Here is a 27097-nt window from a genome sequence, read left to right on the forward strand (position 1 = left end):
AATCACCTCTTGCTGGACAGCCTGCGCTGGAGCAGCCAGCATGAAAAGGGAGCTGAGTAAGGCAGGGCCTAGGGTCTCACCAGGGTGGCCGAGTGGTTAAGGCGTTGGACTTAAGATCCAATGGACAGTTGTCCGCATGGGTTCGAGCCCCATCCCTGGTATGGGTTTTCAGCGGGTGTGTAGGAACTTGCAGATGCTTTTTTAAAGCATTTTCCTCTGCCTTCCTCACCCTCCCAGTGCCCTTCCTTAACAGTCCCAATTCACGTCTCAGCTGTGGGGTCTGCTGCTACTCTGCACTTAGCATGGATGCTTCCCAAAGCAATGCAGTGCCACCTACGCAGAGCCCCTGCTTAGAGAAATACACCTCCTATGTCTTTTCCCACTGAAGGGAGCAGGAGGAAGTACTTGCTTCCTGGGGAACATGGGCCTGCCACTGGAATTTGTTAACCCGCCTCTTGCGGATTTCTCCCCTTTCTTTGATTTACACCTGCAGGCTCTCCCTTGCCATCGGAGCAGGATCTGCTGATGCAGGCCCGGCTGGATCAAATGTGCAAAGGCTTGTCCCCAGGCCTCGGGAAAAAATTGAGCAGAGATTCCCGCCTCCGCCTCCGCCTCCTCTTGCCTTCCGAACGGGCTTCCAAACGGGCAATGCCCTGACGGGTCCCCCACGCCCCATCCTGCCCATGCCCACACCCCTGTATATGAGGGTGACCCATGTCCCTCACCCTCCATGCTCGAACGGAAGACACGTGTGTCCTGAGGGGAGCGCCAGACAGGCATTTCTCCGGCCAGGCAGACCCCTGCAGCACCCGTTAGGCTCCAAAGCCTGTACATTCCCAAGATGCCACTGGTCACTATGCAAATCAGACAGCCCTGGCCACACCCTCTCCGCCGCTGGGCTCTGCTGCTTTCGGTACGTGCAGCTCAGCTTTTTCTTACCCTGAACCAGACTTCCGTTTCAGCAAAAAGGTGGGTTGCAGTGGGTCCGGGATGCCATTTGGAGACAAAGCCTGCGGCCCTGTCAAAGATGACTTCCTGCCGCACACCATGTGGTCAGAAGCCTACGAAAAGAAGCGCACCTCGGAATACAGAATCTCACTTCCTCAAGAGCCTTGCACAAGAGATTTTCCTCCCGCCGAGGAAAGCAACTCAAAGGGAACCTTGCGAAAATCAAATTAGGAGCCAGATTGCGGGATGCTAGGCAAACTGTTTGTCAGAAAAGCAAATTCATTTTGAGAAGCCCTGACCTGCGGGAAGGAAAAGCATTCAAGGGCAGAAGAAGGACTGTTCCCTGACCGGGAATCGAACCCGGGCCGCGGCGGTGAGAGCGCCGAATCCTAACCACTAGACCACCAGGGAACCCACAGCCATACAGCAAAAGTTCCTACACTGCTCTCCTAGTGACAAAGCTCATGGGGGCTGAAAGCATATTTTATTCTACAGCGAATATGAATCAGAACTTGAAAAAACACTCATGATTCCACCAGACTGTTTGTCACTTCCAAGCACAGGCCATCCCCTCCCCCGTGCTACTGAACCGACGAATTCCTGTACAATCGGGATCCCCGGGAAATCACAAGAGGGACACCTAGTGGCCGCTGATAGCTCAAAGACAGCTGGTACACCTTCTCACACCTACCTCGTTATTCAGCTTGCTGGAAGAATACATTGCGAATGACCGATTCAAGAGTGCAAGGGAGAAGAGTGCTCCAAAGTAGATGTATACATCGCAGCCGGGTTTTCCAGCAATTTACCTTTCTGATGAGCTGGTACTGCACTTTACGCCCACATAGAGCACCTGACTGGGTGGGGGACTGTGTGCGCATGAAGGTGGCTGAGGGCAATGGGAGCAAAGCAACCTGGGACACAGGGGACCCAGCCCCTTTCCTCTGCTTTCGTCTATAGGTCGGGGTGCCTTTTTAAGGACCTTCGATTAAAAAAAGCTGAGCTGCGTGGACAAATTACGCACGTCTACGTCTTAGAGGGATCTTCCCTGACCGGGAATCGAACCCGGGCCGCGGCGGTGAAAGCGCCGAATCCTAGCCACTAGACCACCAGGGAGGAGATGCTCTTGTGAGCCTGCCTTGCTCACTTCCTTATTGTGACTAAGCTAACTCCACTGTATAGATTGCCCATAAAGTACGAGTGGGGAAAAGTTAGGTGTCACACAGTGTGTTTGTCATAAGCAATTACCTTTATCCTCCTGCAAAAGCCTTTTTACTCTGCAATCACCTCTTGCTGGACAGCCTGCGCTGGAGCAGCCAGCATGAAAAGGGAGCTGAGTAAGGCAGGGCCTAGGGTCTCACCAGGGTGGCCGAGTGGTTAAGGCGTTGGACTTAAGATCCAATGGACAGTTGTCCGCATGGGTTCGAGCCCCATCCCTGGTATGGGTTTTCAGCGGGTGTGTAGGAACTTGCAGATGCTTTTTTAAAGCATTTTCCTCTGCCCTCCTCACCCTCCCAGTGCCCTTCCTTAACAGTCCCAATTCACGTCTCAGCTGTGGGGTCTGCTGCTACTCTGCACTTAGCATGGATGCTTCCCAAAGCAATGCAGTGCCACCTACGCAGAGCCCCTGCTTAGAGAAATACACCTCCTATGTCTTTTCCCACTGAAGGGAGCAGGAGGAAGTACTTGCTTCCTGGGGAACATGGGCCTGCCACTGGAATTTGTTAACCCGCCTCTTGCGGATTTCTCCCCTTTCTTTGATTTACACCTGCAGGCTCTCCCTTGCCATCGGAGCAGGATCTGCTGATGCAGGCCCGGCTGGATCAAATGTGCAAAGGCTTGTCCCCAGGCCTCGGGAAAAAATTGAGCAGAGATTCCCGCCTCCGCCTCCGCCTCCGCCTCCTCTTGCCTTCCGAACGGGCTTCCAAACGGGCAATGCCCTGACGGGTCCCCCACGCCCCATCCTGCCCATGCCCACACCCCTGTATATGAGGGTGACCCATGTCCCTCACCCTCCATGCTCGAACGGAAGACACGTGTGTCCTGAGGGGAGCGCCAGACAGGCATTTCTCCGGCCAGGCAGACCCCTGCAGCACCCGTTAGGCTCCAAAGCCTGTACATTCCCAAGATGCCACTGGTCACTATGCAAATCAGACAGCCCTGGCCACACCCTCTCCGCCGCTGGGCTCTGCTGCTTTCGGTACGTGCAGCTCAGCTTTTTCTTACCCTGAACCAGACTTCCGTTTCAGCAAAAAGGTGGGTTGCAGTGGGTCCGGGATGCCATTTGGAGACAAAGCCTGCGGCCCTGTCAAAGATGACTTCCTGCCGCACACCATGTGGTCAGAAGCCTACGAAAAGAAGCGCACCTCGGAATACAGAATCTCACTTCCTCAAGAGCCTTGCACAAGAGATTTTCCTCCCGCCGAGGAAAGCAACTCAAAGGGAACCTTGCGAAAATCAAATTAGGAGCCAGATTGCGGGATGCTAGGCAAACTGTTTGTCAGAAAAGCAAATTCATTTTGAGAAGCCCTGACCTGCGGGAAGGAAAAGCATTCAAGGGCAGAAGAAGGACTGTTCCCTGACCGGGAATCGAACCCGGGCCGCGGCGGTGAGAGCGCCGAATCCTAACCACTAGACCACCAGGGAACCCAGAGCCATACAGCAAAAGTTCCTACACTGCTCTCCTAGTGACAAAGCTCATGGGGGCTGAAAGCATATTTTATTCTACAGCGAATATGAATCAGAACTTGAAAAAACACTCATGATTCCACCAGACTGTTTGTCACTTCCAAGCACAGGCCATCCCCTCCCCCGTGCTACTGAACCGACGAATTCCTGTACAATCGGGATCCCCGGGAAATCACAAGAGGGACACCTAGTGGCCGCTGATAGCTCAAAGACAGCTGGTACACCTTCTCACACCTACCTCGTTATTCAGCTTGCTGGAAGAATACATTGCGAATGACCGATTCAAGAGTGCAAGGGAGAAGAGTGCTCCAAAGTAGATGTATACATCGCAGCCGGGTTTTCCAGCAATTTACCTTTCTGATGAGCTGGTACTGCACTTTACGCCCACATAGAGCACCTGACTGGGTGGGGGACTGCGTGCGCATGAAGGTGGCTGAGGGCAATGGGAGCAAAGCAACCTGGGACACAGGGGACCCAGCCCCTTTCCTCTGCTTTCGTCTATAGGTCGGGGTGCCTTTTTAAGGACCTTCGATTAAAAAAAGCTGAGCTGCGTGGACAAATTACGCACGTCTACGTCTTAGAGGGATCTTCCCTGACCGGGAATCGAACCCGGGCCGCGGCGGTGAAAGCGCCGAATCCTAGCCACTAGACCACCAGGGAGGAGATGCTCTTGTGAGCCTGCCTTGCTCACTTCCTTATTGTGACTAAGCTAACTCCACTGTATAGATTGCCCATAAAGTACGAGTGGGGAAAAGTTAGGTGTCACACAGTGTGTTTGTCATAAGCAATTACCTTTATCCTCCTGCAAAAGCCTTTTTACTCTGCAATCACCTCTTGCTGGACAGCCTGCGCTGGAGCAGCCAGCATGAAAAGGGAGCTGAGTAAGGCAGGGCCTAGGGTCTCACCAGGGTGGCCGAGTGGTTAAGGCGTTGGACTTAAGATCCAATGGACAGTTGTCCGCATGGGTTCGAGCCCCATCCCTGGTATGGGTTTTCAGCGGGTGTGTAGGAACTTGCAGATGCTTTTTTAAAGCATTTTCCTCTGCCCTCCTCACCCTCCCAGTGCCCTTCCTTAACAGTCCCAATTCACGTCTCAGCTGTGGGGTCTGCTGCTACTCTGCACTTAGCATGGATGCTTCCCAAAGCAATGCAGTGCCACCTACGCAGAGCCCCTGCTTAGAGAAATACACCTCCTATGTCTTTTCCCACTGAAGAGAGCAGGAGGAAGTACTTGCTTCCTGGGGAACATGGGCCTGCCACTGGAATTTGTTAACCCGCCTCTTGCGGATTTCTCCCCTTTCTTTGATTTACACCTGCAGGCTCTCCCTTGCCATCGGAGCAGGATCTGCTGATGCAGGCCCGGCTGGATCAAATGTGCAAAGGCTTGTCCCCAGGCCTCGGGAAAAAATTGAGCAGAGATTCCCGCCTCCGCCTCCGCCTCCGCCTCCTCTTGCCTTCCGAACGGGCTTCCAAACGGGCAATGCCCTGACGGGTCCCCCACGCCCCATCCTGCCCATGCCCACACCCCTGTATATGAGGGTGACCCATGTCCCTCACCCTCCATGCTCGAACGGAAGACACGTGTGTCCTGAAGGGAGCGCCAGACAGGCATTTCTCCGGCCAGGCAGACCCCTGCAGCACCCGTTAGGCTCCAAAGCCTGTACATTCCCAAGATGCCACTGGTCACTATGCAAATCAGACAGCCCTGGCCACACCCTCTCCGCCGCTGGGCTCTGCTGCTTTCGGTACGTGCAGCTCAGCTTTTTCTTACCCTGAACCAGACTTCCGTTTCAGCAAAAAGGTGGGTTGCAGTGGGTCCGGGATGCCATTTGGAGACAAAGCCTGCGGCCCTGTCAAAGATGACTTCCTGCCGCACACCATGTGGTCAGAAGCCTACGAAAAGAAGCGCACCTCGGAATACAGAATCTCACTTCCTCAAGAGCCTTGCACAAGAGATTTTCCTCCCGCCGAGGAAAGCAACTCAAAGGGAACCTTGCGAAAATCAAATTAGGAGCCAGATTGCGGGATGCTAGGCAAACTGTTTGTCAGAAAAGCAAATTCATTTTGAGAAGCCCTGACCTGCGGGAAGGAAAAGCATTCAAGGGCAGAAGAAGGACTGTTCCCTGACCGGGAATCTAACCCGGGCCGCGGCGGTGAGAGCGCCGAATCCTAACCACTAGACCACCAGGGAACCCAGAGCCATACAGCAAAAGTTCCTACACTGCTCTCCTAGTGACAAAGCTCATGGGGGCTGAAAGCATATTTTATTCTACAGCGAATATGAATCAGAACTTGAAAAAACACTCATGATTCCACCAGACTGTTTGTCACTTCCAAGCACAGGCCATCCCCTCCCCCGTGCTACTGAACCGACGAATTCCTGTACAATCGGGATCCCCGGGAAATCACAAGAGGGACACCTAGTGGCCGCTGATAGCTCAAAGACAGCTGGTACACCTTCTCACACCTACCTCGTTATTCAGCTTGCTGGAAGAATACATTGCGAATGACCGATTCAAGAGTGCAAGGGAGAAGAGTGCTCCAAAGTAGATGTATACATCGCAGCCGGGTTTTCCAGCAATTTACCTTTCTGATGAGCTGGTACTGCACTTTACGCCCACATAGAGCACCTGACTGGGTGGGGGACTGCGTGCGCATGAAGGTGGCTGAGGGCAATGGGAGCAAAGCAACCTGGGACACAGGGGACCCAGCCCCTTTCCTCTGCTTTCGTCTATAGGTCGGGGTGCCTTTTTAAGGACCTTCGATTAAAAAAAGCTGAGCTGCGTGGACAAATTACGCACGTCTACGTCTTAGAGGGATCTTCCCTGACCGGGAATCGAACCCGGGCCGCGGCGGTGAAAGCGCCGAATCCTAGCCACTAGACCACCAGGGAGGAGATGCTCTTGTGAGCCTGCCTTGCTCACTTCCTTATTGTGACTAAGCTAACTCCACTGTATAGATTGCCCATAAAGTACGAGTGGGGAAAAGTTAGGTGTCACACAGTGTGTTTGTCATAAGCAATTACCTTTATCCTCCTGCAAAAGCCTTTTTACTCTGCAATCACCTCTTGCTGGACAGCCTGCGCTGGAGCAGCCAGCATGAAAAGGGAGCTGAGTAAGGCAGGGCCTAGGGTCTCACCAGGGTGGCCGAGTGGTTAAGGCGTTGGACTTAAGATCCAATGGACAGTTGTCCGCATGGGTTCGAGCCCCATCCCTGGTATGGGTTTTCAGCGGGTGTGTAGGAACTTGCAGATGCTTTTTTAAAGCATTTTTCTCTGCCTTCCTCACCCTCCCAGTGCCCTTCCTTAACAGTCCCAATTCACGTCTCAGCTGTGGGGTCTGCTGCTACTCTGCACTTAGCATGGATGCTTCCCAAAGCAATGCAGTGCCACCTACGCAGAGCCCCTGCTTAGAGAAATACACCTCCTATGTCTTTTCCCACTGAAGGGAGCAGGAGGAAGTACTTGCTTCCTGGGGAACATGGGCCTGCCACTGGAATTTGTTAACCCGCCTCTTGCGGATTTCTCCCCTTTCTTTGATTTACACCTGCAGGCTCTCCCTTGCCATCGGAGCAGGATCTGCTGATGCAGGCCCGGCTGGATCAAATGTGCAAAGGCTTGTCCCCAGGCCTCGGGAAAAAATTGAGCAGAGATTCCCGCCTCCGCCTCCGCCTCCTCTTGCCTTCCGAACGGGCTTCCAAACGGGCAATGCCCTGACGGGTCCCCCACGCCCCATCCTGCCCATGCCCACACCCCTGTATATGAGGGTGACCCATGTCCCTCACCCTCCATGCTCGAACGGAAGACACGTGTGTCCTGAGGGGAGCGCCAGACAGGCATTTCTCCGGCCAGGCAGACCCCTGCAGCACCCGTTAGGCTCCAAAGCCTGTACATTCCCAAGATGCCACTGGTCACTATGCAAATCAGACAGCCCTGGCCACACCCTCTCCGCCGCTGGGCTCTGCTGCTTTCGGTACGTGCAGCTCAGCTTTTTCTTACCCTGAACCAGACTTCCGTTTCAGCAAAAAGGTGGGTTGCAGTGGGTCCGGGATGCCATTTGGAGACAAAGCCTGCGGCCCTGTCAAAGATGACTTCCTGCCGCACACCATGTGGTCAGAAGCCTACGAAAAGAAGCGCACCTCGGAATACAGAATCTCACTTCCTCAAGAGCCTTGCACAAGAGATTTTCCTCCCGCCGAGGAAAGCAACTCAAAGGGAACCTTGCGAAAATCAAATTAGGAGCCAGATTGCGGGATGCTAGGCAAACTGTTTGTCAGAAAAGCAAATTCATTTTGAGAAGCCCTGACCTGCGGGAAGGAAAAGCATTCAAGGGCAGAAGAAGGACTGTTCCCTGACCGGGAATCGAACCCGGGCCGCGGCGGTGAGAGCGCCGAATCCTAACCACTAGACCACCAGGGAACCCACAGCCATACAGCAAAAGTTCCTACACTGCTCTCCTAGTGACAAAGCTCATGGGGGCTGAAAGCATATTTTATTCTACAGCGAATATGAATCAGAACTTGAAAAAACACTCATGATTCCACCAGACTGTTTGTCACTTCCAAGCACAGGCCATCCCCTCCCCCGTGCTACTGAACCGACGAATTCCTGTACAATCGGGATCCCCGGGAAATCACAAGAGGGACACCTAGTGGCCGCTGATAGCTCAAAGACAGCTGGTACACCTTCTCACACCTACCTCGTTATTCAGCTTGCTGGAAGAATACATTGCGAATGACCGATTCAAGAGTGCAAGGGAGAAGAGTGCTCCAAAGTAGATGTATACATCGCAGCCGGGTTTTCCAGCAATTTACCTTTCTGATGAGCTGGTACTGCACTTTACGCCCACATAGAGCACCTGACTGGGTGGGGGACTGCGTGCGCATGAAGGTGGCTGAGGGCAATGGGAGCAAAGCAACCTGGGACACAGGGGACCCAGCCCCTTTCCTCTGCTTTCGTCTATAGGTCGGGGTGCCTTTTTAAGGACCTTCGATTAAAAAAAGCTGAGCTGCGTGGACAAATTACGCACGTCTACGTCTTAGAGGGATCTTCCCTGACCGGGAATCGAACCCGGGCCGCGGCGGTGAAAGCGCCGAATCCTAGCCACTAGACCACCAGGGAGGAGATGCTCTTGTGAGCCTGCCTTGCTCACTTCCTTATTGTGACTAAGCTAACTCCACTGTATAGATTGCCCATAAAGTACGAGTGGGGAAAAGTTAGGTGTCACACAGTGTGTTTGTCATAAGCAATTACCTTTATCCTCCTGCAAAAGCCTTTTTACTCTGCAATCACCTCTTGCTGGACACCCGGCGCTGGAGCAGCCAGCATGAAAAGGGAGCTGAGTAAGGCAGGGCCTAGGGTCTCACCAGGGTGGCCGAGTGGTTAAGGCGTTGGACTTAAGATCCAATGGACAGTTGTCCGCATGGGTTCGAGCCCCATCCCTGGAATGGGTTTTCAGCGGGTGTGTAGGAACTTGCAGATGCTTTTTTAAAGCATTTTCCTCTGCCCTCCTCACCCTCCCAGTGCCCTTCCTTAACAGTCCCAATTCACGTCTCAGCTGTGGGGTCTGCTGCTACTCTGCACTTAGCATGGATGCTTCCCAAAGCAATGCAGTGCCACCTACGCAGAGCCCCTGCTTAGAGAAATACACCTCCTATGTCTTTTCCCACTGAAGGGAGCAGGAGGAAGTACTTGCTTCCTGGGGAACATGGGCCTGCCACTGGAATTTGTTAACCCGCCTCTTGCGGATTTCTCCCCTTTCTTTGATTTACACCTGCAGGCTCTCCCTTGCCATCGGAGCAGGATCTGCTGATGCAGGCCCGGCTGGATCAAATGTGCAAAGGCTTGTCCCCAGGCCTCGGGAAAAAATTGAGCAGAGATTCCCGCCTCCGCCTCCGCCTCCTCTTGCCTTCCGAACGGGCTTCCAAACGGGCAATGCCCTGACGGGTCCCCCACGCCCCATCCTGCCCATGCCCACACCCCTGTATATGAGGGTGACCCATGTCCCTCACCCTCCATGCTCGAACGGAAGACACGTGTGTCCTGAGGGGAGCGCCAGACAGGCATTTCTCCGGCCAGGCAGACCCCTGCAGCACCCGTTAGGCTCCAAAGCCTGTACATTCCCAAGATGCCACTGGTCACTATGCAAATCAGACAGCCCTGGCCACACCCTCTCCGCCGCTGGGCTCTGCTGCTTTCGGTACGTGCAGCTCAGCTTTTTCTTACCCTGAACCAGACTTCCGTTTCAGCAAAAAGGTGGGTTGCAGTGGGTCCGGGATGCCATTTGGAGACAAAGCCTGCGGCCCTGTCAAAGATGACTTCCTGCCGCACACCATGTGGTCAGAAGCCTACGAAAAGAAGCGCACCTCGGAATACAGAATCTCACTTCCTCAAGAGCCTTGCACAAGAGATTTTCCTCCCGCCGAGGAAAGCAACTCAAAGGGAACCTTGCGAAAATCAAATTAGGAGCCAGATTGCGGGATGCTAGGCAAACTGTTTGTCAGAAAAGCAAATTCATTTTGAGAAGCCCTGACCTGCGGGAAGGAAAAGCATTCAAGGGCAGAAGAAGGACTGTTCCCTGACCGGGAATCGAACCCGGGCCGCGGCGGTGAGAGCGCCGAATCCTAACCACTAGACCACCAGGGAACCCAGAGCCATACAGCAAAAGTTCCTACACTGCTCTCCTAGTGACAAAGCTCATGGGGGCTGAAAGCATATTTTATTCTACAGCGAATATGAATCAGAACTTGAAAAAACACTCATGATTCCACCAGACTGTTTGTCACTTCCAAGCACAGGCCATCCCCTCCCCCGTGCTACTGAACCGACGAATTCCTGTACAATCGGGATCCCCGGGAAATCACAAGAGGGACACCTAGTGGCCGCTGATAGCTCAAAGACAGCTGGTACACCTTCTCACACCTACCTCGTTATTCAGCTTGCTGGAAGAATACATTGCGAATGACCGATTCAAGAGTGCAAGGGAGAAGAGTGCTCCAAAGTAGATGTATACATCGCAGCCGGGTTTTCCAGCAATTTACCTTTCTGATGAGCTGGTACTGCACTTTACGCCCACATAGAGCACCTGACTGGGTGGGGGACTGCGTGCGCATGAAGGTGGCTGAGGGCAATGGGAGCAAAGCAACCTGGGACACAGGGGACCCAGCCCCTTTCCTCTGCTTTCGTCTATAGGTCGGGGTGCCTTTTTAAGGACCTTCGATTAAAAAAAGCTGAGCTGCGTGGACAAATTACGCACGTCTACGTCTTAGAGGGATCTTCCCTGACCGGGAATCGAACCCGGGCCGCGGCGGTGAAAGCGCCGAATCCTAGCCACTAGACCACCAGGGAGGAGATGCGCTTGTGAGCCTGCCTTGCTCACTTCCTTATTGTGACTAAGCTAACTCCACTGTATAGATTGCCCATAAAGTACGAGTGGGGAAAAGTTAGGTGTCACACAGTGTGTTTGTCATAAGCAATTACCTTTATCCTCCTGCAAAAGCCTTTTTACTCTGCAATCACCTCTTGCTGGACAGCCTGCGCTGGAGCAGCCAGCATGAAAAGGGAGCTGAGTAAGGCAGGGCCTAAGGTCTCACCAGGGTGGCCGAGTGGTTAAGGCGTTGGACTTAAGATCCAATGGACAGTTGTCCGCATGGGTTCGAGCCCCATCCCTGGTATGGGTTTTCAGCGGGTGTGTAGGAACTTGCAGATGCTTTTTTAAAGCATTTTCCTCTGCCTTCCTCACCCTCCCAGTGCCCTTCCTTAACAGTCCCAATTCACGTCTCAGCTGTGGGGTCTGCTGCTACTCTGCACTTAGCATGGATGCTTCCCAAAGCAATGCAGTGCCACCTACGCAGAGCCCCTGCTTAGAGAAATACACCTCCTATGTCTTTTCCCACTGAAGGGAGCAGGAGGAAGTACTTGCTTCCTGGGGAACATGGGCCTGCCACTGGAATTTGTTAACCCGCCTCTTGCGGATTTCTCCCCTTTCTTTGATTTACACCTGCAGGCTCTCCCTTGCCATCGGAGCAGGATCTGCTGATGCAGGCCCGGCTGGATCAAATGTGCAAAGGCTTGTCCCCAGGCCTCGGGAAAAAATTGAGCAGAGATTCCCGCCTCCGCCTCCGCCTCCTCTTGCCTTCCGAACGGGCTTCCAAACGGGCAATGCCCTGACGGGTCCCCCACGCCCCATCCTGCCCATGCCCACACCCCTGTATATGAGGGTGACCCATGTCCCTCACCCTCCATGCTCGAACGGAAGACACGTGTGTCCTGAGGGGAGCGCCAGACAGGCATTTCTCCGGCCAGGCAGACCCCTGCAGCACCCGTTAGGCTCCAAAGCCTGTACATTCCCAAGATGCCACTGGTCACTATGCAAATCAGACAGCCCTGGCCACACCCTCTCCGCCGCTGGGCTCTGCTGCTTTCGGTACGTGCAGCTCAGCTTTTTCTTACCCTGAACCAGACTTCCGTTTCAGCAAAAAGGTGGGTTGCAGTGGGTCCGGGATGCCATTTGGAGACAAAGCCTGCGGCCCTGTCAAAGATGACTTCCTGCCGCACACCATGTGGTCAGAAGCCTACGAAAAGAAGCGCACCTCGGAATACAGAATCTCACTTCCTCAAGAGCCTTGCACAAGAGATTTTCCTCCCGCCGAGGAAAGCAACTCAAAGGGAACCTTGCGAAAATCAAATTAGGAGCCAGATTGCGGGATGCTAGGCAAACTGTTTGTCAGAAAAGCAAATTCATTTTGAGAAGCCCTGACCTGCGGGAAGGAAAAGCATTCAAGGGCAGAAGAAGGACTGTTCCCTGACCGGGAATCGAACCCGGGCCGCGGCGGTGAGAGCGCCGAATCCTAACCACTAGACCACCAGGGAACCCAGAGCCATACAGCAAAAGTTCCTACACTGCTCTCCTAGTGACAAAGCTCATGGGGGCTGAAAGCATATTTTATTCTACAGCGAATATGAATCAGAACTTGAAAAAACACTCATGATTCCACCAGACTGTTTGTCACTTCCAAGCACAGGCCATCCCCTCCCCCGTGCTACTGAACCGACGAATTCCTGTACAATCGGGATCCCCGGGAAATCACAAGAGGGACACCTAGTGGCCGCTGATAGCTCAAAGACAGCTGGTACACCTTCTCACACCTACCTCGTTATTCAGCTTGCTGGAAGAATACATTGCGAATGACCGATTCAAGAGTGCCAGGGAGAAGAGTGCTCCAAAGTAGATGTATACATCGCAGCCGGGTTTTCCAGCAATTTACCTTTCTGATGAGCTGGTACTGCACTTTACGCCCACATAGAGCACCTGACTGGGTGGGGGACTGCGTGCGCATGAAGGTGGCTGAGGGCAATGGGAGCAAAGCAACCTGGGACACAGGGGACCCAGCCCCTTTCCTCTGCTTTCGTCTATAGGTCGGGGTGCCTTTTTAAGGACCTTCGATTAAAAAAAGCTGAGCTGCGTGGACAAATTACGCACGTCTACGTCTTAGAGGGATCTTCCCTGACCGGGAATCGAACCCGGGCCGCGGCGGTGAAAGCGCCGAATCCTAGCCACTAGACCACCAGGGAGGAGATGCTCTTGTGAGCCTGCCTTGCTCACTTCCTTATTGTGACTAAGCTAACTCCACTGTATAGATTGCCCATAAAGTACGAGTGGGGAAAAGTTAGGTGTCACACAGTGTGTTTGTCATAAGCAATTACCTTTATCCTCCTGCAAAAGCCTTTTTACTCTGCAATCACCTCTTGCTGGACAGCCTGCGCTGGAGCAGCCAGCATGAAAAGGGAGCTGAGTAAGGCAGGGCCTAGGGTCTCACCAGGGTGGCCGAGTGGTTAAGGCGTTGGACTTAAGATCCAATGGACAGTTGTCCGCATGGGTTCGAGCCCCATCCCTGGTATGGGTTTTCAGCGGGTGTGTAGGAACTTGCAGATGCTTTTTTAAAGCATTTTCCTCTGCCTTCCTCACCCTCCCAGTGCCCTTCCTTAACAGTCCCAATTCACGTCTCAGCTGTGGGGTCTGCTGCTACTCTGCACTTAGCATGGATGCTTCCCAAAGCAATGCAGTGCCACCTACGCAGAGCCCCTGCTTAGAGAAATACACCTCCTATGTCTTTTCCCACTGAAGGGAGCAGGAGGAAGTACTTGCTTCCTGGGGAACATGGGCCTGCCACTGGAATTTGTTAACCCGCCTCTTGCGGATTTCTCCCCTTTCTTTGATTTACACCTGCAGGCTCTCCCTTGCCATCGGAGCAGGATCTGCTGATGCAGGCCCGGCAGGATCAAATGTGCAAAGGCTTGTCCCCAGGCCTCGGGAAAAAATTGAGCAGAGATTCCCGCCTCCGCCTCCGCCTCCGCCTCCTCTTGCCTTCCGAACGGGCTTCCAAACGGGCAATGCCCTGACGGGTCCCCCACGCCCCATCCTGCCCATGCCCACACCCCTGTATATGAGGGTGACCCATGTCCCTCACCCTCCATGCTCGAACGGAAGACACGTGTGTCCTGAGGGGAGCGCCAGACAGGCATTTCTCCGGCCAGGCAGACCCCTGCAGCACCCGTTAGGCTCCAAAGCCTGTACATTCCCAAGATGCCACTGGTCACTATGCAAATCAGACAGCCCTGGCCACACCCTCTCCGCCGCTGGGCTCTGCTGCTTTCGGTACGTGCAGCTCAGCTTTTTCTTACCCTGAACCAGACTTCCGTTTCAGCAAAAAGGTGGGTTGCAGTGGGTCCGGGATGCCATTTGGAGACAAAGCCTGCGGCCCTGTCAAAGATGACTTCCTGCCGCACACCATGTGGTCAGAAGCCTACGAAAAGAAGCGCACCTCGGAATACAGAATCTCACTTCCTCAAGAGCCTTGCACAAGAGATTTTCCTCCCGCCGAGGAAAGCAACTCAAAGGGAACCTTGCGAAAATCAAATTAGGAGCCAGATTGCGGGATGCTAGGCAAACTGTTTGTCAGAAAAGCAAATTCATTTTGAGAAGCCCTGACCTGCGGGAAGGAAAAGCATTCAAGGGCAGAAGAAGGACTGTTCCCTGACCGGGAATCGAACCCGGGCCGCGGCGGTGAGAGCGCCGAATCCTAACCACTAGACCACCAGGGAACCCACAGCCATACAGCAAAAGTTCCTACACTGCTCTCCTAGTGACAAAGCTCATGGGGGCTGAAAGCATATTTTATTCTACAGCGAATATGAATCAGAACTTGAAAAAACACTCATGATTCCACCAGACTGTTTGTCACTTCCAAGCACAGGCCATCCCCTCCCCCGTGCTACTGAACCGACGAATTCCTGTACAATCGGGATCCCCGGGAAATCACAAGAGGGACACCTAGTGGCCGCTGATAGCTCAAAGACAGCTGGTACACCTTCTCACACCTACCTCGTTATTCAGCTTGCTGGAAGAATACATTGCGAATGACCGATTCAAGAGTGCAAGGGAGAAGAGTGCTCCAAAGTAGATGTATACATCGCAGCCGGGTTTTCCAGCAATTTACCTTTCTGATGAGCTGGTACTGCACTTTACGCCCACATAGAGCACCTGACTGGGTGGGGGACTGCGTGCGCATGAAGGTGGCTGAGGGCAATGGGAGCAAAGCAACCTGGGACACAGGGGACCCAGCCCCTTTCCTCTGCTTTCGTCTATAGGTCGGGGTGCCTTTTTAAGGACCTTCGATTAAAAAAAGCTGAGCTGCGTGGACAAATTACGCACGTCTACGTCTTAGAGGGATCTTCCCTGACCGGGAATCGAACCCGGGCCGCGGCGGTGAAAGCGCCGAATCCTAGCCACTAGACCACCAGGGAGGAGATGCTCTTGTGAGCCTGCCTTGCTCACTTCCTTATTGTGACTAAGCTAACTCCACTGTATAGATTGCCCATAAAGTACGAGTGGGGAAAAGTTAGGTGTCACACAGTGTGTTTGTCATAAGCAATTACCTTTATCCTCCTGCAAAAGCCTTTTTACTCTGCAATCACCTCTTGCTGGACACCCGGCGCTGGAGCAGCCAGCATGAAAAGGGAGCTGAGTAAGGCAGGGCCTAGGGTCTCACCAGGGTGGCCGAGTGGTTAAGGCGTTGGACTTAAGATCCAATGGACAGTTGTCCGCATGGGTTCGAGCCCCATCCCTGGAATGGGTTTTCAGCGGGTGTGTAGGAACTTGCAGATGCTTTTTTAAAGCATTTTCCTCTGCCCTCCTCACCCTCCCAGTGCCCTTCCTTAACAGTCCCAATTCACGTCTCAGCTGTGGGGTCTGCTGCTACTCTGCACTTAGCATGGATGCTTCCCAAAGCAATGCAGTGCCACCTACGCAGAGCCCCTGCTTAGAGAAATACACCTCCTATGTCTTTTCCCACTGAAGGGAGCAGGAGGAAGTACTTGCTTCCTGGGGAACATGGGCCTGCCACTGGAATTTGTTAACCCGCCTCTTGCGGATTTCTCCCCTTTCTTTGATTTACACCTGCAGGCTCTCCCTTGCCATCGGAGCAGGATCTGCTGATGCAGGCCCGGCTGGATCAAATGTGCAAAGGCTTGTCCCCAGGCCTCGGGAAAAAATTGAGCAGAGATTCCCGCCTCCGCCTCCGCCTCCTCTTGCCTTCCGAACGGGCTTCCAAACGGGCAATGCCCTGACGGGTCCCCCACGCCCCATCCTGCCCATGCCCACACCCCTGTATATGAGGGTGACCCATGTCCCTCACCCTCCATGCTCGAACGGAAGACACGTGTGTCCTGAGGGGAGCGCCAGACAGGCATTTCTCCGGCCAGGCAGACCCCTGCAGCACCCGTTAGGCTCCAAAGCCTGTACATTCCCAAGATGCCACTGGTCACTATGCAAATCAGACAGCCCTGGCCACACCCTCTCCGCCGCTGGGCTCTGCTGCTTTCGGTACGTGCAGCTCAGCTTTTTCTTACCCTGAACCAGACTTCCGTTTCAGCAAAAAGGTGGGTTGCAGTGGGTCCGGGATGCCATTTGGAGACAAAGCCTGCGGCCCTGTCAAAGATGACTTCCTGCCGCACACCATGTGGTCAGAAGCCTACGAAAAGAAGCGCACCTCGGAATACAGAATCTCACTTCCTCAAGAGCCTTGCACAAGAGATTTTCCTCCCGCCGAGGAAAGCAACTCAAAGGGAACCTTGCGAAAATCAAATTAGGAGCCAGATTGCGGGATGCTAGGCAAACTGTTTGTCAGAAAAGCAAATTCATTTTGAGAAGCCCTGACCTGCGGGAAGGAAAAGCATTCAAGGGCAGAAGAAGGACTGTTCCCTGACCGGGAATCGAACCCGGGCCGCGGCGGTGAGAGCGCCGAATCCTAACCACTAGACCACCAGGGAACCCAGAGCCATACAGCAAAAGTTCCTACACTGCTCTCCTAGTGACAAAGCTCATGGGGGCTGAAAGCATATTTTATTCTACAGCGAATATGAATCAGAACTTGAAAAAACACTCATGATTCCACCAGACTGTTTGTCACTTCCAAGCACAGGCCATCCCCTCCCCCGTGCTACTGAACCGACGAATTCCTGTACAATCGGGATCCCCGGGAAATCACAAGAGGGACACCTAGTGGCCGCTGATAGCTCAAAGACAGCTGGTACACCTTCTCACACCTACCTCGTTATTCAGCTTGCTGGAAGAATACATTGCGAATGACCGATTCAAGAGTGCAAGGGAGAAGAGTGCTCCAAAGTAGATGTATACATCGCAGCCGGGTTTTCCAGCAATTTACCTTTCTGATGAGCTGGTACTGCACTTTACGCCCACATAGAGCACCTGACTGGGTGGGGGACTGCGTGCGCATGAAGGTGGCTGAGGGCAATGGGAGCAAAGCAACCTGGGACACAGGGGACCCAGCCCCTTTCCTCTGCTTTCGTCTATAGGTCGGGGTGCCTTTTTAAGGACCTTCGATTAAAAAAAGCTGAGCTGCGTGGACAAATTACGCACGTCTACGTCTTAGAGGGATCTTCCCTGACCGGGAATCGAACCCGGGCCGCGGCGGTGAAAGCGCCGAATCCTAGCCACTAGACCACCAGGGAGGAGATGCGCTTGTGAGCCTGCCTTGCTCACTTCCTTATTGTGACTAAGCTAACTCCACTGTATAGATTGCCCATAAAGTACGAGTGGGGAAAAGTTAGGTGTCACACAGTGTGTTTGTCATAAGCAATTACCTTTATCCTCCTGCAAAAGCCTTTTTACTCTGCAATCACCTCTTGCTGGACAGCCTGCGCTGGAGCAGCCAGCATGAAAAGGGAGCTGAGTAAGGCAGGGCCTAAGGTCTCACCAGGGTGGCCGAGTGGTTAAGGCGTTGGACTTAAGATCCAATGGACAGTTGTCCGCATGGGTTCGAGCCCCATCCCTGGTATGGGTTTTCAGCGGGTGTGTAGGAACTTGCAGATGCTTTTTTAAAGCATTTTCCTCTGCCTTCCTCACCCTCCCAGTGCCCTTCCTTAACAGTCCCAATTCACGTCTCAGCTGTGGGGTCTGCTGCTACTCTGCACTTAGCATGGATGCTTCCCAAAGCAATGCAGTGCCACCTACGCAGAGCCCCTGCTTAGAGAAATACACCTCCTATGTCTTTTCCCACTGAAGGGAGCAGGAGGAAGTACTTGCTTCCTGGGGAACATGGGCCTGCCACTGGAATTTGTTAACCCGCCTCTTGCGGATTTCTCCCCTTTCTTTGATTTACACCTGCAGGCTCTCCCTTGCCATCGGAGCAGGATCTGCTGATGCAGGCCCGGCTGGATCAAATGTGCAAAGGCTTGTCCCCAGGCCTCGGGAAAAAATTGAGCAGAGATTCCCGCCTCCGCCTCCGCCTCCTCTTGCCTTCCGAACGGGCTTCCAAACGGGCAATGCCCTGACGGGTCCCCCACGCCCCATCCTGCCCATGCCCACACCCCTGTATATGAGGGTGACCCATGTCCCTCACCCTCCATGCTCGAACGGAAGACACGTGTGTCCTGAGGGGAGCGCCAGACAGGCATTTCTCCGGCCAGGCAGACCCCTGCAGCACCCGTTAGGCTCCAAAGCCTGTACATTCCCAAGATGCCACTGGTCACTATGCAAATCAGACAGCCCTGGCCACACCCTCTCCGCCGCTGGGCTCTGCTGCTTTCGGTACGTGCAGCTCAGCTTTTTCTTACCCTGAACCAGACTTCCGTTTCAGCAAAAAGGTGGGTTGCAGTGGGTCCGGGATGCCATTTGGAGACAAAGCCTGCGGCCCTGTCAAAGATGACTTCCTGCCGCACACCATGTGGTCAGAAGCCTACGAAAAGAAGCGCACCTCGGAATACAGAATCTCACTTCCTCAAGAGCCTTGCACAAGAGATTTTCCTCCCGCCGAGGAAAGCAACTCAAAGGGAACCTTGCGAAAATCAAATTAGGAGCCAGATTGCGGGATGCTAGGCAAACTGTTTGTCAGAAAAGCAAATTCATTTTGAGAAGCCCTGACCTGCGGGAAGGAAAAGCATTCAAGGGCAGAAGAAGGACTGTTCCCTGACCGGGAATCGAACCCGGGCCGCGGCGGTGAGAGCGCCGAATCCTAACCACTAGACCACCAGGGAACCCAGAGCCATACAGCAAAAGTTCCTACACTGCTCTCCTAGTGACAAAGCTCATGGGGGCTGAAAGCATATTTTATTCTACAGCGAATATGAATCAGAACTTGAAAAAACACTCATGATTCCACCAGACTGTTTGTCACTTCCAAGCACAGGCCATCCCCTCCCCCGTGCTACTGAACCGACGAATTCCTGTACAATCGGGATCCCCGGGAAATCACAAGAGGGACACCTAGTGGCCGCTGATAGCTCAAAGACAGCTGGTACACCTTCTCACACCTACCTCGTTATTCAGCTTGCTGGAAGAATACATTGCGAATGACCGATTCAAGAGTGCCAGGGAGAAGAGTGCTCCAAAGTAGATGTATACATCGCAGCCGGGTTTTCCAGCAATTTACCTTTCTGATGAGCTGGTACTGCACTTTACGCCCACATAGAGCACCTGACTGGGTGGGGGACTGCGTGCGCATGAAGGTGGCTGAGGGCAATGGGAGCAAAGCAACCTGGGACACAGGGGACCCAGCCCCTTTCCTCTGCTTTCGTCTATAGGTCGGGGTGCCTTTTTAAGGACCTTCGATTAAAAAAAGCTGAGCTGCGTGGACAAATTACGCACGTCTACGTCTTAGAGGGATCTTCCCTGACCGGGAATCGAACCCGGGCCGCGGCGGTGAAAGCGCCGAATCCTAGCCACTAGACCACCAGGGAGGAGATGCTCTTGTGAGCCTGCCTTGCTCACTTCCTTATTGTGACTAAGCTAACTCCACTGTATAGATTGCCCATAAAGTACGAGTGGGGAAAAGTTAGGTGTCACACAGTGTGTTTGTCATAAGCAATTACCTTTATCCTCCTGCAAAAGCCTTTTTACTCTGCAATCACCTCTTGCTGGACAGCCTGCGCTGGAGCAGCCAGCATGAAAAGGGAGCTGAGTAAGGCAGGGCCTAGGGTCTCACCAGGGTGGCCGAGTGGTTAAGGCGTTGGACTTAAGATCCAATGGACAGTTGTCCGCATGGGTTCGAGCCCCATCCCTGGTATGGGTTTTCAGCGGGTGTGTAGGAACTTGCAGATGCTTTTTTAAAGCATTTTCCTCTGCCTTCCTCACCCTCCCAGTGCCCTTCCTTAACAGTCCCAATTCACGTCTCAGCTGTGGGGTCTGCTGCTACTCTGCACTTAGCATGGATGCTTCCCAAAGCAATGCAGTGCCACCTACGCAGAGCCCCTGCTTAGAGAAATACACCTCCTATGTCTTTTCCCACTGAAGGGAGCAGGAGGAAGTACTTGCTTCCTGGGGAACATGGGCCTGCCACTGGAATTTGTTAACCCGCCTCTTGCGGATTTCTCCCCTTTCTTTGATTTACACCTGCAGGCTCTCCCTTGCCATCGGAGCAGGATCTGCTGATGCAGGCCCGGCAGGATCAAATGTGCAAAGGCTTGTCCCCAGGCCTCGGGAAAAAATTGAGCAGAGATTCCCGCCTCCGCCTCCGCCTCCGCCTCCTCTTGCCTTCCGAACGGGCTTCCAAACGGGCAATGCCCTGACGGGTCCCCCACGCCCCATCCTGCCCATGCCCACACCCCTGTATATGAGGGTGACCCATGTCCCTCACCCTCCATGCTCGAACGGAAGACACGTGTGTCCTGAGGGGAGCGCCAGACAGGCATTTCTCCGGCCAGGCAGACCCCTGCAGCACCCGTTAGGCTCCAAAGCCTGTACATTCCCAAGATGCCACTGGTCACTATGCAAATCAGACAGCCCTGGCCACACCCTCTCCGCCGCTGGGCTCTGCTGCTTTCGGTACGTGCAGCTCAGCTTTTTCTTACCCTGAACCAGACTTCCGTTTCAGCAAAAAGGTGGGTTGCAGTGGGTCCGGGATGCCATTTGGAGACAAAGCCTGCGGCCCTGTCAAAGATGACTTCCTGCCGCACACCATGTGGTCAGAAGCCTACGAAAAGAAGCGCACCTCGGAATACAGAATCTCACTTCCTCAAGAGCCTTGCACAAGAGATTTTCCTCCCGCCGAGGAAAGCAACTCAAAGGGAACCTTGCGAAAATCAAATTAGGAGCCAGATTGCGGGATGCTAGGCAAACTGTTTGTCAGAAAAGCAAATTCATTTTGAGAAGCCCTGACCTGCGGGAAGGAAAAGCATTCAAGGGCAGAAGAAGGACTGTTCCCTGACCGGGAATCGAACCCGGGCCGCGGCGGTGAGAGCGCCGAATCCTAACCACTAGACCACCAGGGAACCCACAGCCATACAGCAAAAGTTCCTACACTGCTCTCCTAGTGACAAAGCTCATGGGGGCTGAAAGCATATTTTATTCTACAGCGAATATGAATCAGAACTTGAAAAAACACTCATGATTCCACCAGACTGTTTGTCACTTCCAAGCACAGGCCATCCCCTCCCCCGTGCTACTGAACCGACGAATTCCTGTACAATCGGGATCCCCGGGAAATCACAAGAGGGACACCTAGTGGCCGCTGATAGCTCAAAGACAGCTGGTACACCTTCTCACACCTACCTCGTTATTCAGCTTGCTGGAAGAATACATTGCGAATGACCGATTCAAGAGTGCAAGGGAGAAGAGTGCTCCAAAGTAGATGTATACATCGCAGCCGGGTTTTCCAGCAATTTACCTTTCTGATGAGCTGGTACTGCACTTTACGCCCACATAGAGCACCTGACTGGGTGGGGGACTGCGTGCGCATGAAGGTGGCTGAGGGCAATGGGAGCAAAGCAACCTGGGACACAGGGGACCCAGCCCCTTTCCTCTGCTTTCGTCTATAGGTCGGGGTGCCTTTTTAAGGACCTTCGATTAAAAAAAGCTGAGCTGCGTGGACAAATTACGCACGTCTACGTCTTAGAGGGATCTTCCCTGACCGGGAATCGAACCCGGGCCGCGGCGGTGAAAGCGCCGAATCCTAGCCACTAGACCACCAGGGAGGAGATGCTCTTGTGAGCCTGCCTTGCTCACTTCCTTATTGTGACTAAGCTAACTCCACTGTATAGATTGCCCATAAAGTACGAGTGGGGAAAAGTTAGGTGTCACACAGTGTGTTTGTCATAAGCAATTACCTTTATCCTCCTGCAAAAGCCTTTTTACTCTGCAATCACCTCTTGCTGGACAGCCTGCGCTGGAGCAGCCAGCATGAAAAGGGAGCTGAGTAAGGCAGGGCCTAGGGTCTCACCAGGGTGGCCGAGTGGTTAAGGCGTTGGACTTAAGATCCAATGGACAGTTGTCCGCATGGGTTCGAGCCCCATCCCTGGTATGGGTTTTCAGCGGGTGTGTAGGAACTTGCAGATGCTTTTTTAAAGCATTTTCCTCTGCCCTCCTCACCCTCCCAGTGCCCTTCCTTAACAGTCCCAATTCACGTCTCAGCTGTGGGGTCTGCTGCTACTCTGCACTTAGCATGGATGCTTCCCAAAGCAATGCAGTGCCACCTACGCAGAGCCCCTGCTTAGAGAAATACACCTCCTATGTCTTTTCCCACTGAAGGGAGCAGGAGGAAGTACTTGCTTCCTGGGGAACATGGGCCTGCCACTGGAATTTGTTAACCCGCCTCTTGCGGATTTCTCCCCTTTCTTTGATTTACACCTGCAGGCTCTCCCTTGCCATCGGAGCAGGATCTGCTGATGCAGGCCCGGCTGGATCAAATGTGCAAAGGCTTGTCCCCAGGCCTCGGGAAAAAATTGAGCAGAGATTCCCGCCTCCGCCTCCGCCTCCTCTTGCCTTCCGAACGGGCTTCCAAACGGGCAATGCCCTGACGGGTCCCCCACGCCCCATCCTGCCCATGCCCACACCCCTGTATATGAGGGTGACCCATGTCCCTCACCCTCCATGCTCGAACGGAAGACACGTGTGTCCTGAGGGGAGCGCCAGACAGGCATTTCTCCGGCCAGGCAGACCCCTGCAGCACCCGTTAGGCTCCAAAGCCTGTACATTCCCAAGATGCCACTGGTCACTATGCAAATCAGACAGCCCTGGCCACACCCTCTCCGCCGCTGGGCTCTGCTGCTTTCGGTACGTGCAGCTCAGCTTTTTCTTACCCTGAACCAGACTTCCGTTTCAGCAAAAAGGTGGGTTGCAGTGGGTCCGGGATGCCATTTGGAGACAAAGCCTGCGGCCCTGTCAAAGATGACTTCCTGCCGCACACCATGTGGTCAGAAGCCTACGAAAAGAAGCGCACCTCGGAATACAGAATCTCACTTCCTCAAGAGCCTTGCACAAGAGATTTTCCTCCCGCCGAGGAAAGCAACTCAAAGGGAACCTTGCGAAAATCAAATTAGGAGCCAGATTGCGGGATGCTAGGCAAACTGTTTGTCAGAAAAGCAAATTCATTTTGAGAAGCCCTGACCTGCGGGAAGGAAAAGCATTCAAGGGCAGAAGAAGGACTGTTCCCTGACCGGGAATCGAACCCGGGCCGCGGCGGTGAGAGCGCCGAATCCTAACCACTAGACCACCAGGGAACCCACAGCCATACAGCAAAAGTTCCTACACTGCTCTCCTAGTGACAAAGCTCATGGGGGCTGAAAGCATATTTTATTCTACAGCGAATATGAATCAGAACTTGAAAAAACACTCATGATTCCACCAGACTGTTTGTCACTTCCAAGCACAGGCCATCCCCTCCCCCGTGCTACTGAACCGACGAATTCCTGTACAATCGGGATCCCCGGGAAATCACAAGAGGGACACCTAGTGGCCGCTGATAGCTCAAAGACAGCTGGTACACCTTCTCACACCTACCTCGTTATTCAGCTTGCTGGAAGAATACATTGCGAATGACCGATTCAAGAGTGCAAGGGAGAAGAGTGCTCCAAAGTAGATGTATACATCGCAGCCGGGTTTTCCAGCAATTTACCTTTCTGATGAGCTGGTACTGCACTTTACGCCCACATAGAGCACCTGACTGGGTGGGGGACTGCGTGCGCATGAAGGTGGCTGAGGGCAATGGGAGCAAAGCAACCTGGGACACAGGGGACCCAGCCCCTTTCCTCTGCTTTCGTCTATAGGTCGGGGTGCCTTTTTAAGGACCTTCGATTAAAAAAAGCTGAGCTGCGTGGACAAATTACGCACGTCTACGTCTTAGAGGGATCTTCCCTGACCGGGAATCGAACCCGGGCCGCGGCGGTGAAAGCGCCGAATCCTAGCCACTAGACCACCAGGGAGGAGATGCTCTTGTGAGCCTGCCTTGCTCACTTCCTTATTGTGACTAAGCTAACTCCACTGTATAGATTGCCCATAAAGTACGAGTGGGGAAAAGTTAGGTGTCACACAGTGTGTTTGTCATAAGCAATTACCTTTATCCTCCTGCAAAAGCCTTTTTACTCTGCAATCACCTCTTGCTGGACAGCCTGCGCTGGAGCAGCCAGCATGAAAAGGGAGCTGAGTAAGGCAGGGCCTAGGGTCTCACCAGGGTGGCCGAGTGGTTAAGGCGTTGGACTTAAGATCCAATGGACAGTTGTCCGCATGGGTTCGAGCCCCATCCCTGGTATGGGTTTTCAGCGGGTGTGTAGGAACTTGCAGATGCTTTTTTAAAGCATTTTCCTCTGCCCTCCTCACCCTCCCAGTGCCCTTCCTTAACAGTCCCAATTCACGTCTCAGCTGTGGGGTCTGCTGCTACTCTGCACTTAGCATGGATGCTTCCCAAAGCAATGCAGTGCCACCTACGCAGAGCCCCTGCTTAGAGAAATACACCTCCTATGTCTTTTCCCACTGAAGGGAGCAGGAGGAAGTACTTGCTTCCTGGGGAACATGGGCCTGCCACTGGAATTTGTTAACCCGCCTCTTGCGGATTTCTCCCCTTTCTTTGATTTACACCTGCAGGCTCTCCCTTGCCATCGGAGCAGGATCTGCTGATGCAGGCCCGGCTGGATCAAATGTGCAAAGGCTTGTCCCCAGGCCTCGGGAAAAAATTGAGCAGAGATTCCCGCCTCCGCCTCCGCCTCCTCTTGCCTTCCGAACGGGCTTCCAAACGGGCAATGCCCTGACGGGTCCCCCACGCCCCATCCTGCCCATGCCCACACCCCTGTATATGAGGGTGACCCATGTCCCTCACCCTCCATGCTCGAACGGAAGACACGTGTGTCCTGAGGGGAGCGCCAGACAGGCATTTCTCCGGCCAGGCAGACCCCTGCAGCACCCGTTAGGCTCCAAAGCCTGTACATTCCCAAGATGCCACTGGTCACTATGCAAATCAGACAGCCCTGGCCACACCCTCTCCGCCGCTGGGCTCTGCTGCTTTCGGTACGTGCAGCTCAGCTTTTTCTTACCCTGAACCAGACTTCCGTTTCAGCAAAAAGGTGGGTTGCAGTGGGTCCGGGATGCCATTTGGAGACAAAGCCTGCGGCCCTGTCAAAGATGACTTCCTGCCGCACACCATGTGGTCAGAAGCCTACGAAAAGAAGCGCACCTCGGAATACAGAATCTCACTTCCTCAAGAGCCTTGCACAAGAGATTTTCCTCCCGCCGAGGAAAGCAACTCAAAGGGAACCTTGCGAAAATCAAATTAGGAGCCAGATTGCGGGATGCTAGGCAAACTGTTTGTCAGAAAAGCAAATTCATTTTGAGAAGCCCTGACCTGCGGGAAGGAAAAGCATTCAAGGGCAGAAGAAGGACTGTTCCCTGACCGGGAATCGAACCCGGGCCGCGGCGGTGAGAGCGCCGAATCCTAACCACTAGACCACCAGGGAACCCAGAGCCATACAGCAAAAGTTCCTACACTGCTCTCCTAGTGACAAAGCTCATGGGGGCTGAAAGCATATTTTATTCTACAGCGAATATGAATCAGAACTTGAAAAAACACTCATGATTCCACCAGACTGTTTGTCACTTCCAAGCACAGGCCATCCCCTCCCCCGTGCTACTGAACCGACGAATTCCTGTACAATCGGGATCCCCGGGAAATCACAAGAGGGACACCTAGTGGCCGCTGATAGCTCAAAGACAGCTGGTACACCTTCTCACACCTACCTCGTTATTCAGCTTGCTGGAAGAATACATTGCGAATGACCGATTCAAGAGTGCAAGGGAGAAGAGTGCTCCAAAGTAGATGTATACATCGCAGCCGGGTTTTCCAGCAATTTACCTTTCTGATGAGCTGGTACTGCACTTTACGCCCACATAGAGCACCTGACTGGGTGGGGGACTGCGTGCGCATGAAGGTGGCTGAGGGCAATGGGAGCAAAGCAACCTGGGACACAGGGGACCCAGCCCCTTTCCTCTGCTTTCGTCTATAGGTCGGGGTGCCTTTTTAAGGACCTTCGATTAAAAAAAGCTGAGCTGCGTGGACAAATTACGCACGTCTACGTCTTAGAGGGATCTTCCCTGACCGGGAATCGAACCCGGGCCGCGGCGGTGAAAGCGCCGAATCCTAGCCACTAGACCACCAGGGAGGAGATGCTCTTGTGAGCCTGCCTTGCTCACTTCCTTATTGTGACTAAGCTAACTCCACTGTATAGATTGCCCATAAAGTACGAGTGGGGAAAAGTTAGGTGTCACACAGTGTGTTTGTCATAAGCAATTACCTTTATCCTCTTGCAAAAGCCTTTTTACTCTGCAATCACCTCTTGCTGGACAGCCTGCGCTGGAGCAGCCAGCATGAAAAGGGAGCTGAGTAAGGCAGGGCCTAGGGTCTCACCAGGGTGGCCGAGTGGTTAAGGCGTTGGACTTAAGATCCAATGGACAGTTGTCCGCATGGGTTCGAGCCCCATCCCTGGTATGGGTTTTCAGCGGGTGTGTAGGAACTTGCAGATGCTTTTTTAAAGCATTTTCCTCTGCCTTCCTCACCCTCCCAGTGCCCTTCCTTAACAGTCCCAATTCACGTCTCAGCTGTGGGGTCTGCTGCTACTCTGCACTTAGCATGGATGCTTCCCAAAGCAATGCAGTGCCACCTACGCAGAGCCCCTGCTTAGAGAAATA

The 27097-nt window shown here is 53.6% G+C and overlaps 23 non-coding genes across 23 annotated transcripts; all 23 read right to left on the reverse strand.

The window, feature by feature from the left end:
• Positions 1-1287: 1287 nt before the first annotated feature.
• TRNAE-CUC (transfer RNA glutamic acid (anticodon CUC)) lies at positions 1288-1359 on the reverse strand. The gene has a single exon. It is a non-coding gene; the product is annotated as a tRNA-Glu (tRNA).
• A 630-nt stretch (positions 1360-1989) lies between these two features.
• TRNAE-UUC (transfer RNA glutamic acid (anticodon UUC)) lies at positions 1990-2061 on the reverse strand. Its single transcript has one exon. It is a non-coding gene; the product is annotated as a tRNA-Glu (tRNA).
• A 1458-nt stretch (positions 2062-3519) lies between these two features.
• TRNAE-CUC (transfer RNA glutamic acid (anticodon CUC)) lies at positions 3520-3591 on the reverse strand. The gene has a single exon. It is a non-coding gene; the product is annotated as a tRNA-Glu (tRNA).
• Positions 3592-4221: 630 nt separating this feature from the next.
• Positions 4222-4293, reverse strand: TRNAE-UUC (transfer RNA glutamic acid (anticodon UUC)). The gene has a single exon. It is a non-coding gene; the product is annotated as a tRNA-Glu (tRNA).
• Positions 4294-6453: 2160 nt separating this feature from the next.
• Positions 6454-6525, reverse strand: TRNAE-UUC (transfer RNA glutamic acid (anticodon UUC)). Its single transcript has one exon. It is a non-coding gene; the product is annotated as a tRNA-Glu (tRNA).
• A 1452-nt stretch (positions 6526-7977) lies between these two features.
• TRNAE-CUC (transfer RNA glutamic acid (anticodon CUC)) lies at positions 7978-8049 on the reverse strand. Its single transcript has one exon. It is a non-coding gene; the product is annotated as a tRNA-Glu (tRNA).
• Positions 8050-8679: 630 nt separating this feature from the next.
• TRNAE-UUC (transfer RNA glutamic acid (anticodon UUC)) lies at positions 8680-8751 on the reverse strand. Its single transcript has one exon. It is a non-coding gene; the product is annotated as a tRNA-Glu (tRNA).
• A 1452-nt stretch (positions 8752-10203) lies between these two features.
• Positions 10204-10275, reverse strand: TRNAE-CUC (transfer RNA glutamic acid (anticodon CUC)). The gene has a single exon. It is a non-coding gene; the product is annotated as a tRNA-Glu (tRNA).
• Positions 10276-10905: 630 nt separating this feature from the next.
• Positions 10906-10977, reverse strand: TRNAE-UUC (transfer RNA glutamic acid (anticodon UUC)). Its single transcript has one exon. It is a non-coding gene; the product is annotated as a tRNA-Glu (tRNA).
• A 1452-nt stretch (positions 10978-12429) lies between these two features.
• Positions 12430-12501, reverse strand: TRNAE-CUC (transfer RNA glutamic acid (anticodon CUC)). The gene has a single exon. It is a non-coding gene; the product is annotated as a tRNA-Glu (tRNA).
• A 630-nt stretch (positions 12502-13131) lies between these two features.
• Positions 13132-13203, reverse strand: TRNAE-UUC (transfer RNA glutamic acid (anticodon UUC)). The gene has a single exon. It is a non-coding gene; the product is annotated as a tRNA-Glu (tRNA).
• Positions 13204-14661: 1458 nt separating this feature from the next.
• TRNAE-CUC (transfer RNA glutamic acid (anticodon CUC)) lies at positions 14662-14733 on the reverse strand. The gene has a single exon. It is a non-coding gene; the product is annotated as a tRNA-Glu (tRNA).
• A 630-nt stretch (positions 14734-15363) lies between these two features.
• On the reverse strand, positions 15364-15435 carry TRNAE-UUC (transfer RNA glutamic acid (anticodon UUC)). The gene has a single exon. It is a non-coding gene; the product is annotated as a tRNA-Glu (tRNA).
• Positions 15436-16887: 1452 nt separating this feature from the next.
• Positions 16888-16959, reverse strand: TRNAE-CUC (transfer RNA glutamic acid (anticodon CUC)). Its single transcript has one exon. It is a non-coding gene; the product is annotated as a tRNA-Glu (tRNA).
• A 630-nt stretch (positions 16960-17589) lies between these two features.
• TRNAE-UUC (transfer RNA glutamic acid (anticodon UUC)) lies at positions 17590-17661 on the reverse strand. Its single transcript has one exon. It is a non-coding gene; the product is annotated as a tRNA-Glu (tRNA).
• A 1452-nt stretch (positions 17662-19113) lies between these two features.
• TRNAE-CUC (transfer RNA glutamic acid (anticodon CUC)) lies at positions 19114-19185 on the reverse strand. Its single transcript has one exon. It is a non-coding gene; the product is annotated as a tRNA-Glu (tRNA).
• Positions 19186-19815: 630 nt separating this feature from the next.
• TRNAE-UUC (transfer RNA glutamic acid (anticodon UUC)) lies at positions 19816-19887 on the reverse strand. The gene has a single exon. It is a non-coding gene; the product is annotated as a tRNA-Glu (tRNA).
• A 1458-nt stretch (positions 19888-21345) lies between these two features.
• On the reverse strand, positions 21346-21417 carry TRNAE-CUC (transfer RNA glutamic acid (anticodon CUC)). Its single transcript has one exon. It is a non-coding gene; the product is annotated as a tRNA-Glu (tRNA).
• A 630-nt stretch (positions 21418-22047) lies between these two features.
• On the reverse strand, positions 22048-22119 carry TRNAE-UUC (transfer RNA glutamic acid (anticodon UUC)). The gene has a single exon. It is a non-coding gene; the product is annotated as a tRNA-Glu (tRNA).
• Positions 22120-23571: 1452 nt separating this feature from the next.
• On the reverse strand, positions 23572-23643 carry TRNAE-CUC (transfer RNA glutamic acid (anticodon CUC)). The gene has a single exon. It is a non-coding gene; the product is annotated as a tRNA-Glu (tRNA).
• Positions 23644-24273: 630 nt separating this feature from the next.
• On the reverse strand, positions 24274-24345 carry TRNAE-UUC (transfer RNA glutamic acid (anticodon UUC)). The gene has a single exon. It is a non-coding gene; the product is annotated as a tRNA-Glu (tRNA).
• A 1452-nt stretch (positions 24346-25797) lies between these two features.
• TRNAE-CUC (transfer RNA glutamic acid (anticodon CUC)) lies at positions 25798-25869 on the reverse strand. Its single transcript has one exon. It is a non-coding gene; the product is annotated as a tRNA-Glu (tRNA).
• A 630-nt stretch (positions 25870-26499) lies between these two features.
• On the reverse strand, positions 26500-26571 carry TRNAE-UUC (transfer RNA glutamic acid (anticodon UUC)). The gene has a single exon. It is a non-coding gene; the product is annotated as a tRNA-Glu (tRNA).
• Between the last annotated feature and the right edge of the window lie 526 nt (positions 26572-27097).

The sequence above is a fragment of the Triturus cristatus genome, chromosome 5_2, assembly GCF_964204655.1.
Source record: "Triturus cristatus chromosome 5_2, aTriCri1.1, whole genome shotgun sequence".
NCBI lineage: Eukaryota > Metazoa > Chordata > Amphibia > Caudata > Salamandridae > Triturus > Triturus cristatus.